Raw genomic sequence first — 14,164 nt, forward strand, 5'->3', positions numbered from 1 at the left:
TTCAGTAAAAGCTTGCAGCACAGAAAGGGTTTTGTTTGTAATGATTTGCTCATCTCTCTGTGCTGTCAGGCCCTGCTATAAATCAGCTCAGTTTGCATGTGTTTCTTCACAAGGAGCCAGTCTCACACTCACTCTGCAGTAATCACATCACACTCCTCACAAGAGCCTTACTCTCCGCTGCGCTGCACCCTCGGGGGCCACAGTTATGTAAGGAACAAGCTGGCTTTGTGAATCTTGTCTGTGAAACATGTGCCTTGAAATGGATGTAGCCTTTGTTTAAGAGCAAGGGCATGTACTTCAGCACAATGACTCAAAAACTGCTATATCTTGGAAAGGAAAGGTTTTGCAGTTTTACAAGAAAGAGGACACATAATTGTGTGGCAGTATGAGTTGCAGGTTTGGGGGCAGGACCTAGGGGTCTATTCATAAAGGGTTAACGTCTGTCGAAATGAGAAAACAGGAGTACATGATCGGATTTCATCCATAGCCGCCTATTTAATGGCAGTTGCTATTCGTAAGAGATAATTCAGATGTGTCGTTAAGCCCCAGCGATTTTCGTCTATGAAGACATGTTTTTAACAAATTGAGAGAAAGGTTAAGATGACCTCTTTAGCATAAAGTTTTCATCGGTCCTGAGCGTCAGCCTGCTATTCATAAGAGTGAACGACAGCAAAATGCTGTCGATAACTAGGAGTTATTGAACGCTTTCTATCGTCAAGTCTAAACTAACGACAGCCTCGGCAGAACATTTTTTTAAAGACATATTTTATTACTACTCTTACTCTGTTATGCAGTTTGATATACCCATGATTAATACTGCCTATTTTGAAAAAAATAAATAAATCTGTAGCTTTATATGAAGGAACATGTTTAATATAAATATATACTCACACAAGAACATATTCTCTGGCATAATCATGTTGAAACAGCGCTGTGAAGCGGAGAGCAAGTGAGAGACTGAGAATAGACAGTTATTTTATTATTATTCTTTATTTGCCATGATCCGCGGCTGACAGCGGTCCTTTTCTTTTTATTTATTTTACATGTGTTCACAGTAAACAGTTTGGATGAATACTGCCTGTGTAAACCTGTTTACTTTCATGGAGCGTTACAATATACAGTATACCAGTGCTGCTGATGCAGTCGGTGGGGAATTTGGGCTTGCTTGGTATTGCAAAAAACACTGGAGCCTCAGTGCGAGACGCGCGAAACGCGTGTTCGAAAGGGAGTCTTTGTTTTTTTGTCGCGCACCACAAAACGATCCATTTTGTGTACAGTGTGCAATACAGCGTGAAACCTTCACTGATTCATAAACATACTCGCCCCTGATTGATTATTATTATTATTAATATTATTATTATTATTATTATTATTATTATTATTAATAATAATAATAATAATAATAATAGTTGAGAATTTGTAAGATTAACATTTAAAGTTTTCAAAATGATGATGATTATTATTATTATTATTATTATTATTAATAATAATAATAATAATAATAATAATAATAATAATAATAATAATAATAGTTGAGAATTTGTAAGATTAACATTTAAAGTTTTCAAAATGATGATGATTATTATTATTATTATTATTATTATTATTATTATTATTATTATTATTATTCCAATGTCCTCCTACAGTGCTTTTTGTTTATTTTTTTTATTTTTTATTTGGTCCTGCAGTTAAGAACGGAAATCTTATGTGTGCATATGGAAATATGTTTACCAGCGTTGCCAAACAAAATGAAAATACAAAGTATTTATTTGAAAAATATTTTTTTTCTAATTTATGACATGTCCCGAATTTTTGGCAGACGTGATAGGGGCATCAGAATCAGGTTTTGCAAACTGCCTGTGCCTGGCAGCTGCAGACTCGGGTTTCAGTAGTACTGTCATTGGATTCCATTTCCTCAGATCATTCTCAGATCATTTTATGAATAGCAATATGGACGACTTTTGTTAGTTTTAAATGAAATTAGTTTTATTACGGCAGTCGGCAAGTACTTCTATGAATAGGGCCCATAGTGATTTACTTTGTCATTAAACTGATAGCTCTAATTTAGTAGATTTGTAGATTTGTTTTAGTGTGTATATGTACATATTAAGCTATTTATAAATATTGGTAAAACTAGGAGTAAAACCAATATATGATATTATTTTCCTTAAGGATTGATTGTATTCAGCTGCAGCCAAGTAATAGGAAGTGTGCAGATGTGGATGTAATGACCCTTTACTAATGGGTTACTGTACCTTTAAATAATGTATATAGTTCAATTGCACCACCTACTGGGTTGAGCTCTGCTGAATATCCGAGTTGCAAAGAGAGCAGAGAGCGGTGCAGACATGCCTCGCTTGTATCCAGAGTAACTAGCATGATAAATAATACAAGTAACTCACTGTGTGACATGTACGTTACAGAATCGAAGTATGGAACTAAGCTGTGTCTGGTCTGAAGCAGTGTACTACTAAAAGAAATGTGTTCTGTGCTTGTACCCACAATCTGTGTCTGTGACTCTGTACTGCCTTCTGGCCTTGATTAACCTCAAGCAGCCTGCCCAGCGTTACAGGTAATGCAGCAGCTGTTACTGTACCAGGTGAAAGAATCCGGCACTAGCCCTTGTTTAAAGGGACAGATATATATCTTGGTTAAGATGTTTCGACTATGGTGAAGGGAGCTTGTTTACGTAGGGGTCATGACCTTTTGAAAGCCCTGTCCTGATAATTCCGTCTGGGTTTGTGAGCATTGTCTTCCGCTTCAGTGTCACTGGAAGAGTGAAGGAGATCTGACACACAGCAAGATTATATTCAGCAATATTACAGCAACTCACAGGCAAAGGGACATGTGCTATAAAGGAATGAAACTAATTGAACGGCTCCTGTCTCCAACTATTATATTTTTTGCTTGTATTTTACCGCTAATCCCAGCCAGTGGTCTCATTTAGACTGATCTTCATCTGCGAATCCTGAGCTACTTTTGCATTCAGATATTGTGTAAAAGTAACTGTTACAGAGTACAGTACATCCCCTTCAGTCACGTTTTTTAAATTACATTTTAAGAAAGTTTGTGTGAACTCTATGGAGTTCGAGAAGTTGCCCTGCCAAAACTTAAAAAAAAAACACATTATATATTATAAAATAGATACATAGATAGGAAACCTAACATGGTACAATTATACAAACAGTGACTGAAAAGGATATACAATACAGTGACATGTACTAAAGATTCCAGAGCAAAGTATTGATCAATATTCCTAAAACTACTTAGTAGTAAAACCAATATATGAGAAGTATTTATTTTTTCCTGTAAGGATTGACTGCATTCAGCTGCAGCCAAGCAAGTGGAAGTGTGCAGATGGGGTAGTGGAGTTGCTGTTACTCTGCAAGTTGAAAGAATCCCTCATTAGCCCTTGTTTATACTGGCTCTGCTTTAATTCAGCCCAGCTGTGTGCGATAGAGAGAGCGCAGACGAAAAACAATGAAACAAGCAGGATAGAGAGGCTCTTCAATTCAGAAATGAAAGAGCACAGAAGAAAAACAATGAAACAAGCAGGATAGAGAGGCTCTTCAATTCAGAAATGAAAGAGCGCAGACGAAAAACAATGAAACAAGCAGGATAGAGAGGCTCTTCAATTCAGAAATGAAAGAGCGCAGACGAAAAACAATGAAACAAGCAGGATAGAGAGGCTCTTCAATTCAGAAATGAAAGAGCACAGAAGAAAAACAATGAAACACGCAGGATAGAGAGGCTCTTCAATTCAGAAATTATTATTATTATTTATTTCTTAGCAGACGCCCTTATCCAGGGCGACTTACAATCGTAAGCAAATACATTTCAAGTGTTACAATACAAGTAATACAATAAGAGCAAGAAATACAATAACTTTTGTTCAGCAAAGTACAAGTGTGACAAACCACAATTCAATAATACAGCAGATAATAGTGATAGTTACATCAAGATATGATTAAATAGTGATAGTTACATCAGGATGTGATTAAATACAAAGTACTACAGGTTAAACACTTGGCAGATTACAGTATTCTGAAGTACAGGATTAAATGCAGTAAAATAGGGGGCAGATGAGAGCAAAATAAAGCACATTTACATGAAGGGTGATAGTGTCCCAGGATACAAACAGAGGAGTTCTACAGGTGCTCTTTGAAGAGGTGAGTCTTGAGGAGGCGCCGGAATGTGGCCAGGGACTGGGCAGTCCTGACATCTGTAGGAAGGTCATTCCACCACTGCGGAAAAAAACGGGCTCGTCCGGGATTTGAACCCGGGACCTCTCGCACCCAAAGCGAGAATCATACCCCTAGACCAACGAGCCAGCTGAAATGAAAGAGCGCAGATGAAAAACAATGAAACACGGGGGATAGAGAGGCTCTTCAATTCAGAAATGAAAGAGCACAGAAGAAAAACAATGAAACAAGCAGGATAGAGAGGCTCTTCAATTCAGAAATGAAAGAGCGCAGACGAAAAACAATGAAACAAGCAGGATAGAGAGGCTCTTCAATTCAGAAATGAAAGAGCGCAGATGAAAAACAATGAAACAAGCAGGATAGAGAGGCTCTTCAATTCAGAAATGAAAGAGGATAGAGACGCTCTTCAATTCAGAAATGAAAGCACAGACGAAAAACAATGAAACAAGCAGGATAGAGAGGCTCTTCAATTCAGAAATGAAAGAGCACAGACGAAAAACAATGAAACACGCAGGATAGAGAGGCTCTTCAATTCAGAAATGAAAGAGCACAGACGAAAAACAATGAAACAAGCAGGATAGAGAGGCTCTTCAATTCAGAAATGAAAGAGCACAGAAGAAAAACAATGAAACAAGCAGGATAGAGAGGCTCTTCAATTCAGAAATGAAAGAGCACAGACGAAAAACAATGAAACAAGCAGGATAGAGAGGGCTCTTTAATTGAGAAATGAAAGAGCACAGACGAAAAACAATGAAACAAGCAGGATAGAGAGGCTCTTCAATTCAGAAATGAAAGAGCGCAGACGAAAAACAATGAAACAAGCAGGATAGAGAGGCTCTTCAATTCAGAAATGAAAGAGCGCAGATAAAAAACAATGAAACAAGCAGGATAGAGAGGCTCTTCAATTCAGAAATGAAAGAGCACAGACGAAAAACAATGACACAAGAAGGATAGAGAGGCTCTTCAATTCAGAAATGAAAGAGCGCAGACGAAAAACAATGAAACATGCAGGATAGAGAGGCTCTTCAATTCAGAAATGAAAGAGCGCAGACGAAAAACAATGAAACAAGCAGGATAGAGAGGCTCTTCAATTCAGAAATGAAAGAGCACAGAAGAAAAACAATGAAACAAGCAGGATAGAGAGGCTCTTCAATTCAGAAACGGACCTGAACAGTAACTAGACTGGAAACATAAGCAGCTTTTAAAGACACAGCTTTAGAAGTGCAGTTGACATTCCCCTATACAGTAAATGGATGTGGCTGTGTGAGTTCTATATGCTACAGGAAAAAAAAAAAAAAATATATATATATATATATATATAATTTACTGGCTCACTATGTGAATACATTTTCAATATGAATACAATCTAGGTTGATATTTCTGAACAGTCTTTAACAGTCTAGAGTTGTTGACCTTTATTTTGTTATATGAACTCATACTCTGTTTTCAATAAGAAGTCTCCTGCTAATCCCAACCAGATGGGACATGGCCCTATTCAGATTACTGATTAGTTCATTCTACTGATCCTAATCTGAACCATACGGAAAACGCCTTGTCTAGTCTTTGTTTGACGTTTTTGATACTAATAATCTTTTGTATGGGAAGTATAGAGATGAGATTGCTTTAAGTGCCCTTTCATTGTGGTAGCATGTTTCAGATGACAGGTCTGTTCAGAACAGCAGGGTTCAGATCACTCACCTCGTTTGCTGACTTGATGACATCTAGGTCACATATCAACCAGAGAAACCTAAAAGGTCACAGATGTTTGATCTAATACACTTGGCAAAAAAATGGCTACAACCCAAGGTCCGCACTGCTGCAAAAATCGTCGAAAGGGTCGTGATGGAGCATTTCCTTAGAGGTCTACCGCCACCTTTGCGGAAATGGGTTGGACAAGGGGACCCCTCAACTGCTGAGCAGCTGATTGCACTTGTAGAGCGATACCCCGCAACGGGCGAACTACTCCAAACCACCGGACCAGAGCGACCCCCAGAAGGTAACCTTAGTGGCTGAAAATTTAGTAGACCACACTAAATTGGATCAGTCCCGTAAACTCAGCATTCCCATATCCGACTGCTGTAGTCCACATACAAACCAATGGCGGGTCTGTGGATTATCGAGTGGATGAAGACATTTCTGAGTCAACATAAACTCCTAGGTCTTTTTCATAGATTCCTTCTTCAATTTCAGTATCTCCCACGTGATATTTATAATGCACATTTTTATTGCCTGCGTGCAGTACCTTACACTTTTCTCTATTAAATGTCATTTGCCATGTGTCTGCCCAGTTCTGAATGATGTCTAGATCATTTTGAATGACCTTTGCTGCTGCAACAGTGTTTGCCACTCCTCCTATTTTTCTGTCGCCTGCAAATTTAACAAGTTTGCTTACTATACCAGAATAAATGGATATTTCTACTAAATGGATATTTCTACTGCCCTTGTGGGATGGAGTGCTCATTAAAATCCTTTGCATGCATTTCAAGAGAGGATGATTATCTATTCAGGCATATAAATCATTCTGTCACGTCTATAGAAATGGGAATGAACTTACAACTAATGGTCATACTGCATTTATTCATCTTTCCCATTACTTGTTGGAAGGAAGTATACATCTGTATGCGTGTCGGAATATGAAGGAGCTTTGCTTGAACATTATCTGTAAGATGTAAGTCATGCTACGTCTGTCTTTTCATATGCTACACTTTTGAGCTTTATCTTAAAAACCATTCATCTATCAAACTTGGTATGGTCATTCCTTAACACCACTGTAGTCCCAATTGTATATACTCTTGTATTACCAGTATCCCTTCTTGCAGTAGCATTACATTTCCATTGTAGATCCATTGTCTATCTGCATGGTAATTTGGTAAGGGTACATCCAGGCTTGATAGTTATTAACAAATTGCACAGACTGTATCTAATTATTGTTTCATGAGCTTTTTTTTTCTTGTGGAATCCAGAGAAGGCTAATTAATACCGCTCTGCCTGTTGCTCTAATGGCGAGAGTTTTGTAAACTAGAGGTATTAGCATGGTGTTAATGTGCTTGGAGGGAGATGGCTGAGTGAAGAGAATTAACATGCAAGAAATCTGATTAAGAGCAGCCCTCCATCTGTAGAAAGCGAGTTAACAGCATTACACCTAATTGATGTGGCCATGCTGTTCCAGTAAAGGAAGGGCTTTATTTATGTTTTAATTTGTGAATTTAGTGCTGATGAGAGGTGAGGGACAGTGGCTTTGACTACAGTCAAACACAGGGCTGACAGGCAGGCAGGCAGGCAGGGAGAAGGGAGAGAGAGAGAGAGAGAGAGAGAGAGAGAGAGAGAGAGAGAGAGAGAGAGAGAGAAGGAAGGAGAGAACGACAGACAGAGAGGGAGGAAGAGAGGGAGAGAAATGGAGAGATTCAGACAGAGAGAGGGAGAGGGGGTGGCAGAGAGAGAGAGAGAGAGAGAGAGAGAGAGAGAGAGAGAGAGAAAGAGAGAGAGAGAGAGAGAGAGAGCACCTCAATCCTGACCTGAACACCCCCTGCCTGCCATTCAGTCCTGGGCCTCTCTTAAGTAGAGACCTGGGCTTGGAGTTGCAACCAGCTGCTCAGGTTTCCTGGTGTTGTCTTAAAGTTCCATGTTCATCAATATGGTCCCAGGACTCAGTCTGCTCAGAGATGTGGTTCCTGTTAGAGCAATACTTTCAGTTATCTTTCCTTTTTTATCTTTTGGAATGATTTTACTAGTAAGCTGTAACATAATTGCTTTTTCATTTTGTGTTTCTGTTTACTTTTGTAAGTTTTCTGATGTGTCTGAGGCTTTTGATGATCTCTATGAATTCTATGAATTCTGTTAATTGTGACATTTGTATTTTGTATTGATCAACTTATACATAAGAAGATAAGAAGAGCATAAGAAAGTTTACAAACGAGAGGAGGCCATTCGGCCCATCTTGCTCGTTTGGTTGTTATTAGCTTAATGATCCCAGAAAAAAAATAAAGTGACATATGTATAATCTTATATCTTGTAACAATTGTAAGTCGCCCTGGATAAGGGCGTCTGCTGAGAAATAAATAATAATAATGCATTGTAAAGTTTTAACATTATTTCCCTTGCTTTAAATTCAACACTTTTCACTATATATCCACGTATCTTGTTGGCCTTTTTTATAGCTTCCCCACATTGTCTAGATAAAGACATTTCTGAGTCAACATAAACTCCTATGTCTTTTTCATAGATTCCTTCTTCAATTTCAGTATCTCCCACATGATATTTATAATGCACATTTTTATTGCCTCCTCAAAAAAATCAAGCAGGTTAGTTAGACACGATCTCCCCTTCCTAAAACCATGCTGACTGTCTCCCAGGATACTGTTACCATATAGGTAATTTTCCATTTGGATCTTATTATAGTTTCCATAAGTTTATATATAATAGAAGTCAGACTTATTGGTCTGTAGTTACCTGGTTTGGTTTTGTCTTCCTTTTTGTGGATCAGTATTACATTTTCAATTCTCCAGTATGCAGCCCTAAATCAGCTCAGGTGCAGATGATTTGTTTAAAAGGTCACAAAATTAGTGAAATGGTTTCAGCCTGTGTGTATTCAGAGTGGTTTATCTTGTAGACAATTTCCCTCAGGTATACAAAGACTTCCAAGCTGCAGCTCACATAGTGATACAACAAAGCAACCATGAAGACCAAGGAGCTTTTGAAACAAGTCAGGGATAAAGTGTAGAGAGGCACAGAGCAGGAGAAGGGTACAAGAAAATTTCAAAGGTGCTGATTATCCCTCTCAGCACAGTGAAGTCCATCATTAAGAAGTGGAAGATCATACCACCAAGACACTACCCAGATCAGATCGCCCTCAAGCAGGAAACTGGTTTGGGATGTCACTCTGAAGCCAACAATGACCTTGAGAGATCTGCAAAGTTCTGTGTCTGAGATGGGAGTCAGTGTTCACACATCAACAATATCAGTGATCACACATCAACAATATCAACGGGTGGCAAGAAAGAAGCCATTACTCAAAAAGCCTCATATTAACCCTTTGTGGTCCATTTATTCAGCACGTCTCAGATGTGTCAGGTCCAATTTATTTTCACACACGCAGTTTATTTTAGACGCGCTGTAAAACAGGTTTAAAAGGTACTGCATATCAACAGGACACTCAGTACTGCATCTCCAGCCCCGCCCCACCCCTTGTTCACTGTATTTTTCACGTACCTCTTCATAGTCGTGCATACCGATAAATCATCTCCTGATCACTCGTTTTATCACCAAATTCCTCAATAATGCGATCCAGGTCATTATTTTATTACTATAACATCTCAAAAAGCTCTGCAAATGTCTGTTATATTCTTTGAGCACTGGATGCAGAAGCAGCTATCTTGTTTGTTTATGTCCGTGTTATCTCTGTGGTGACGGGGCTATGTGTATTGCTGAGATTTTTTTTTCCTGGCTTCACTCGGCTCCTATCGGTCTCACTCGACCATTGAATGGTTTTCTCGGCTTTTTCCAGAGAAAAAAACGACTAGAGACCTGTGTTTTAAGTCTTTTTGATGATGTCGGACAGGGTCCGACATTGGAGCGGAAAGGGAAAATTGTAATGTCGGACCTGGTCCGACATAGGACCGCAAAGGGTTAAAGAATGTATGGAGTTTGCGTTACAAATGTTTGGCGCAAGCCCATTCCAAGTGTTTGGTGCAAGCCTACACTGCACATCACCCAGTCAACACCATCCCAACTGTCAAGCATGGTGGTGGCAGCATCATGTTATGGGGATGCTTCTCTTCAGCAGGGACTGGGAAGCATGTCAGGATAGAGGGGATAACACTATGTAACACAATTTTTGTTCCTGGGTAGTAAGTGTTATTTCCTAATTGCTTATGCCTCAAAAGTATAGAAAATGGCTATTATTCCCCACAAACTTTGCTTTTGTGACCAGGACAGTGATATTTTGAAATTTACCTATTTCCAATGAGAAAATGGACGAATTTGTGTCTTTTCGTTCACATAAAGTCAGAAAAAAACAACATATGAATCCAAATGACATGTATTTATACTAAAGTAATACAAAAATGACTACAAAAGATTTAGAAGTGAGTAGTTTTTCGAGATTTACGATTATACTGTAAATCACTTTCACGAATCAGCACCCAAATGTAGTCTCCCATCATGTTCTCGTTATACTGTCCTTGGTAGCGGCGTTCAAAGTCCAGTATATCCTGGTGGAAGCGCTCGCCTTGCTCCTCCGAGTACGCTCCCATGTTCTCCTTGAATTTATCAAGATGAGCATCAAGGATATGGACTTTGAGGGACATCCTACAGCCAATTGTGCCGTAGTTCTTCACCAGAGTCTCAACCAGCTCCACATAGCTTTTGGCCTTGTGATTGCCCAGGAAGCTGCGACAAAGCCCACTGCGACAAAGCTGTTCCAAGCCGCTTTCTCCTTACTAGTGAGCTTCTTGGGGAATTCATTGCACTCCAGGATCTTCTTTATCTGTGGTCCGACGAAGACACCGGCTTTGACCTTTGCCTCAGACAGCTTAGGGAAGAAGTCTTGAAGGTACTTGAAGGCTGCCGACTCCTTATCTAGAGCTCTGACAAATTGTTTCATAAGGCCCAATTTGATGTGCAGTGGTGGCATCAGCATCTTCCAGGGGGTCCACCAGTGGCTCTCACTTGACGTTGTTCCTCCCCACAGAGAACTCGGTCCGCTGTGGCCAGTCCCGTCTGTGGTAGTGCGCCTTGGTGTCCCTGCTGTCCCAAAGACAAAGATAGCAGGGAAACTTGGTAAAACGCCTTGGAGACGCATCAGGAATGCCACCATTTTGAAGTCTCCTATGACCTCCCAGCCGTACTCATCATACTTCAAGGCATCCAGCAAGGTCTTGATGCTGTTGTAATCCTCTTTGAGGTGCACCGAGTGAGCCAGGGGAAGAGACGGGTACTTGTTACCATTATGGAGCAGCACGGCTTTGAGGCTCCTGGATGAGCTGTCAATGAAGAGGCGCCACTCATTCTGGTTACAGGCTATTCCGATTGCCTCGAACAGACTGGTCACATTGTGGCAGAAGCAGAGCCGATCTTGACGGGTGAAGAAGCTGGAAAAAAGGTTGGTGACGCTTCCTCTGATCTGCGACTTGCACACTTTCATCCAACAAATTTCACTGCTTGAGCCTAGACGTCAAAAGCTCGGCATTGGACTTGGTGAGACCAAGATCTCTAATCAAGTCGTTGAGGTCTTTTTGGTTGGGGTAGTATGGGTTTCTCTCCTCAGCTCCACCTCTGAAATTGTCATCTGGATCTACAACGTCTTCCTCGCTCCCTGACTTGCTGCTCTCTTCTAAAGATGGCTGCTCTCTCTCCGGAGGAGTGGGTACGGGGAGCTCATGGCAGTGTGGCACCGGGGCGATGGATGAAGGAAGGTCCGGATACGTGATAGCAGGTGCATTCTTGCCAGTCCGACGTTTGGAAGGGTCCACCATGCAGAGGTAGCAGTTGCTTGAGTGGTCAGTGGGTTCCCGCCAAATTTTTGGGATAGCGAACTTCATGGCTCTCTTTTCCCCTCTGTACCATCGTACAAAAATACATTTATTTCACCCGTGACTAATGTGTAAGAGATTCTCGCAACATTTTTCATATACAATATATTTTTTCAATAACATTGAAAATTGTAAAACATTTTAAAATTAAAAACTTTTACAATTTTAAACATTTTAACAAATTTTATAACATAAAATTCCGAGCAACAATTGTCCATCATACCTTCCAGAGTTTTTTTGCAGTGCTCGCAGGTGAAATGAGGTGCCCAGGGTTTGTCTTGATCCCTGACAGGCATGCCGAAATATGCCTTGTAGGCCTCACACTTCTTAGCAGATGCTTCCACTGAGTACTTTTGCGCTCTTGTCTTGATAAATTGGCCGCAGACATAGCAAAATGCGTCTGCCGAATGCTTGCAGCCTCTTGATACCATCTCAGAAAAATGCAGATATGTATCCACTTAGGCAGCTGGAACTAAACTGAACTGGTGGGCTTAAGGCCCCTGTATTTATACTACTATTTATATTACTGGAAAGTTCTAGAAAGTTCTAGAAGTTACTCCAAGTTTACTCAGCACTGAATCTATCTGGAATGTTCTGAAAAATGGGTAAATTTCAAAATATCACTGTCCTGGTCACAATAGCAAAGTTTGTGGGGAATAATAGCCATTTTCTATAATTTTAAGGCATAAGCAATTAGGAAATAACACTTACTACCCAGGAACAAAAAAAAATATAAAAAATTGTTACACGGTGTAATGGATGGTGCAAAGTATAGGTGAATCCTTGAGGAAAACTTGTTTGAGTCAGCCAAGACTCTAAAACTGGGGAGGAAATTCACATTTCAGCAGGACAATGACCCGAAGCACAAAGCCAAAGCCACACTGGAGTGGTTGAACAAGAAGAGAATTAATGTTCTTGAGTGGCCCAGTCAAAGCTCTGACTTGAATCCAATCGAAAATTTATGGTGAGACTTGAAGATTGCATTCCATCGACGATCCCCAATAAACTTATCAGAACTGGAGCAATGGGCAGAATGGGCAAAAATTTTACTGTGCAAAGCTAGTAGAGACCTATCCAAAAAGACTCATAGCAGTAATTGCTGCAAAAGGTGCTTCTACCAAGTACTGACTTAAGGAACTGAATACTGCAACCAGTAAATTTCATTTTGTACATTTTCTTCGCAAGTTTTGCTGACATTTAACCTCCTCCTCATATAATAGTGTTCAGGTTAACTACTACAGCTTTGAATAAAAACATTTGTTTGAAAAACTGTGCATAAATTATTTGTAATTCAACCAAAAGGCACGGGGCCCGGGCTGGCGAGGAGGAAGGTAGGCACTCTATCTTCAGTGGAACACAGTCCTCATCTGAACTGCGGTTTCTATGAGAAAGCCTGAAGCACAGACCCTGGGGTCTAAACACAGCTGCAAAAGATGGCAAGGTAACCTTGGCTTCCTGTGCTGGCTTGAACTGGCCGCTCATGAACTCTTTACCAGTGAGAGAGAGTGCGAGAGAGATCCCTCAAACGTCAACGTTACTCCCAGTGTAGTTCTCTTAGCTCCCATTTCGCACAAACAGAGAAAACCAAGAGCAAATATCACCTCTCGTCATTTAGATCTTGTTAGAATGTTTCCCAAAAAAGAATGAACCAGATTGGCTGGACCTTTTCCGTGATGTATGATGCACATTATACTGTGGTGAATTAGGTATTATATTCTGTGAGTGGAATGGACACTGCAGTGAATAGATCAATGGTGGCTTCAGATGCAGATGCAGTCAATTTATCAACTGAAAAGGACTCCAGGAATATCCGTGCTTCCAGGGGTTTCTCACAGACTTTACATCACTAAGGGGTGGGCACCAGTGCATTAGTAGCAGCCTGAACTCTTTAAGTGCTGGGAGTAGTTGCTAAGCAACCTGGTATATTGTGTGACATCCTGGCAGTTTTCTAATGTCATTCCTAAGATAACACTTCAGCTACTGACTGCTCGAACACTCTCTTTGAAACAGGCGCCCCTGGGATGATAACCACAACAGTACACAGCATTGTGAACAGCCCTGCTAGTGAATGCATTCTCAATACTGACAGTGTGGCTTTCTCTAGAAACACAATGTTCTACATCAGCAGAGATTGTTGTCCAAGTCATTGCACTGCCCACCCACTCACATTACATTCGGTACCAGTCTTGACAGCCAGTTTGCAGAAAATGAAGAACAAATATATCCCCCCCACCCACCCCCCCATCAATGTGCATTGGTAGTCCATGGAAGATATTTGGGTTATCTACTGCATATCTTTTGCATGTCAACTCCTCTTCATATCATTCCTGTTAACACCATCCTCCACTTATTATCAGCACAGTGGAAAGTCCCATCCAGAATATTATGAGTCAATAGGGACAGGCTCCTGAAAATATCTCTCTGGTTATTATT

The 14,164-nt window shown here is 40.3% G+C and overlaps 1 non-coding gene across 1 annotated transcript; it reads right to left on the bottom strand.

Annotated features, from left to right (window-relative positions):
- Positions 1–4,258: 4,258 nt before the first annotated feature.
- On the bottom strand, positions 4,259–4,330 carry trnap-ugg (transfer RNA proline (anticodon UGG)). Its single transcript has one exon. It is a non-coding gene; the product is annotated as a tRNA-Pro (tRNA).
- Between the last annotated feature and the right edge of the window lie 9,834 nt (positions 4,331–14,164).

Source organism: Acipenser ruthenus, chromosome 17, assembly GCF_902713425.1.
Source record: "Acipenser ruthenus chromosome 17, fAciRut3.2 maternal haplotype, whole genome shotgun sequence".
Lineage (NCBI taxonomy): Eukaryota > Metazoa > Chordata > Actinopteri > Acipenseriformes > Acipenseridae > Acipenser > Acipenser ruthenus.